This window comes from Silene latifolia, chromosome 4 (genome assembly GCF_048544455.1).
Source record: "Silene latifolia isolate original U9 population chromosome 4, ASM4854445v1, whole genome shotgun sequence".
Classification (NCBI taxonomy): Eukaryota; Viridiplantae; Streptophyta; class Magnoliopsida; order Caryophyllales; family Caryophyllaceae; genus Silene; species Silene latifolia.
The window spans coordinates 70832224-70835661 of record NC_133529.1 but is presented as its reverse complement, the minus strand read 5'-3'; the positions used below and the strand labels follow the sequence as shown (position 1 = coordinate 70835661).

The 3438-nt window shown below is 40.3% G+C and overlaps 1 non-coding gene across 1 annotated transcript; it reads left to right on the top strand.

Annotated features, from left to right (window-relative positions):
* The first annotated feature begins 2295 nt into the window (after positions 1–2295).
* On the top strand, positions 2296–2402 carry LOC141654239 (small nucleolar RNA R71). The gene has a single exon (XR_012547802.1). It is a non-coding gene; the product is annotated as a small nucleolar RNA R71 (small nucleolar RNA).
* Positions 2403–3438: the final 1036 nt, after the last annotated feature.

The following is a 3438-nucleotide window of genomic DNA, read 5'->3' as shown; positions in this document are numbered from 1 at the left end:
CGTTAGTCCCTCCCTCACTTCTCTCTTTTCATGACAATTATTTTGATCAAAGTAAATAAAAATCCAAAAATGACAAAAATGCAATACAAGAATTGAAATGTAAGTTAGGGAGTTAGAAATATTTACAAGTGGTGGTTTAGGGAGGACTCCACCAAACTCTCATTCTTGATGAGATGTCAAGGGGGCATGTTCAAGGTGTTGTTTATGTTGCTCAACACCTTGAAGAAGTAATCAAAAGCTTGTTCATTGTTATGGTAGAGGTCCTCAATAGACCGTGGTCCTTGTTGTTGATCATGATCGATGGCATGCCCAATGTAGGGATTAAAGATCCCTTCAAATTCGTCGTCCCAAAGACCACAAACTTCATTGAGTTGATCATTGAAAATCTCTTGCTTAGATGGAGACAACTCTCCCAATTTCTTCTCTTGGCCAATGAGGCCATCCTCTTCTTCCTTGGTTGATTTTGATGAGCTTTGCAAGCTCTCCTTGTCACAATTCACTTGCTCTTTGAATGGAGCATCTTCAATTTTCTTCCTCCATTGGAGTTCCGATTTCTTCCTTTCATCTTTCCGGCTATAATGATCAATCATAAAACATAGCTCATGCAAACGAGGAGCTGTCATGGTCTTGTCAAGATTAAAAGTTATGCTTTCATCTCCCACTTCTAGAGTGAGCTCTCCATGTTTCACATCAATCACCGCACCCGCGGTGTGTAGGAAAGGTCTTCCTAAGATGAGTGGAATGTTGGAATCTTCCTCCATATCAACAATGACAAAGTCCACCGGGATGAAAAACTTCCCAATTCGCACGGGGACATCTTCCCATATCCCTAATGGTGTCTTCGTCGATCTATCGGCCATTTGAAGAGTGATATTGGTGCATTTAAGCTCTCCCATTCCCAACCTTTTACTTACCGAGTACGGCATGACACTCACACTAGCCCCTAGATCACATAAGGCTTTGTTGATCGTTGTGTCGCCAATGGTACACGGTATTGAGAAGCTTCCCGGATCCTTTAACTTTGGAGGTGAACTCCCTTGAAGTATTGCACTACTCACCTTAGTGAAGGCGATAGTCTCAAGTTTCCGGATCGACTTCTTCTTTGTGAGGATATATTTCATGTACTTTGCATAGGCCGGTACGTGATTGATTAATTCCGTGAAAGGAATTGAGACTTCTAAATTCTTCACAATTTCCATGAACTTTCCAAGTTGATCATCAAATTTGGGCTTGGCTTGACGACTTGGAAAAGGAAGTCTAATCACAATGGGCTCCTTCTCTTTGGCCTTGTCTTCATTTTTCTTTGAACTTTCTTCTTTTGATGATTCCCCTTCTTTGGGGCTTTGCACAATTTCTTCCTTTTCACTAGCTCTCACAACTTCATCCTCAACTTGCTCCTTCGGTGCTTCATATCTTGTACCACTTCTCAAGTGAATGGCACTAACCGTTTCATGTCTAGGGGGATTACTTTGAGGTGGTAATTGCCCCTTTTGTCTTTGTGAGCTTGAAGATGCTAGTTGAGTCAATTGTGTTTCCAACATCTTGGTGTGAGCTAGAATGTTGTTGATGGTGGTGTCTTTTGCTTGGCTATCTTTTTGCATTTGAGTGAAAAATTCTTGTTGATTCTTTTGCATTTGGAGGACCGCTTTTTGGACATCAAAACCTTGGTCATTTTGGTGATTGTATGGATTTTGATTTTGGTAACCTTGGTTTTGATTGTAAAAGGGTCTTTGATTTTGATTTCTCATGGGTGGTGGAGTGTATGTTGTTTGAGGGTTTTGAACATTTTGGCTTTTGTATGAGAGATTTGGATGGAACTTGGTGTTTTCATTGTAAAAATTTGAATAAGGGGTACCACTTTTGTAAGCTTGGAAAGCATTAACTTGTTCGGTTGTTCACCTACACTCACTTGAGTCATGACCCAAAGTTCCACAATTCTCACATATCCCACTTGGGATTGATGAGGATGCCGTCATGGCATTGACATGATGCTTTGATGATTTTGAGTTTTCCTCAAGTCTAGCCATAGCTTGTTCAAACTTCAAGTTGATTGTGTCAATGTGAGCACTAAGTTGAGCACCCAATTGAGTAACGGAGTCCACTTCATACTTTCCTCCTCTAGTAGCCTTGCGAGGTCTACTATATTGTGAATTATGGACCGCCATTTCCTCAATCTTGTTCCATGTTTGATTGTCATCAACTTCGGTGAACATTCCATTTGATCCCATATTGAGAATGTTCCTTGAATCTTCATATAAACCATTCCAAAATTGTTGCACTAAAAACCATTCGCTAAGTCCATGGTGAGGACATGAGCGACAAATACCTTTGAACCGCTCCCAAGCTTCATACAAAGATTCTTCATCCCTTTGCTTAAAACCCGTAATTTGAGCTCTTAGCATGTTAGTCTTTTCCGGTGGGTAGAAATTTTTGTAGAAAGCTAGAGCTAACTTCTTCCAAGAATCTATTCCAAGGGTGGCCTTATCAAGGCCCTTCAACCATTGCTTTGCGGTCGATTAACGAAAAGGAAATAAGACCCATCTTATTTGGTCTTGAGTCACGCCCGTTTGAGAGATAGCATCACAATAATCGCAAAAGGTTTCCATATGAGAATGAGGGTCCTCACTAGGCATTCCCCCGAATTGGCTCCTCTCAACTAGTTGGATGAAGGCGGACTTGGCAATAAAATTACCGGTGAGATGTTGGGGGGTAGGAGTACCATTTGGTAGATCCTCCTCGGTGGGTATAGAGTGTGACGAGAATTTAGGCATTGTAGGTGGATTTTGTGTGGTATTGTTTAATGGGTTTTCTTCTCCTTCTATTGCGAAAGGATTGACAAACTCACTAGTGGGTTGAACAACTTCACCAACACCTCCCAAATTCCTCCTAACAAGTCTCCTATTATTCGTCAAGGTTCTTTCGATTTCACGGTCAAAAGGTAACAAATCTCTTTGTAACCTTCTAGACATGCAAAATATCAAATAACTCGAAAACAATTAGAACAAACCTTGAGGAGTTTTTACTTCCCCAAGGTGAAAAAGACACAACTAAAGACAATAAAAGAAATCTTAAATCAATTAAACACCGTCCCTTAACGGCGCCATTTTTGATCGAGGCCATTTCGTGTTCACAATTAAGCATATGTGGTCGTTGGTCAATGGTCGATACAAAACACAATTTATACTTCACAAACAACTCTACAATTAGTAAAGAGGCAAGTAAAGGTCGGATCCCAAGGGACGGGTATTGAAATGAGAATTCTATTGTAACTAGTAGTGTCTAGGGGTGTCACAAATTGGGTTGATGTAGAAGGTTACTAAACTAAAATAGCAATGAAAATAAACTAGCAAGATGAATAAAATAAGGGGTGTAAACAATTGATTAAAGGCACTAGGGTGTCATGGATTCATAGGGGAATCATGGGATATGATCATACAA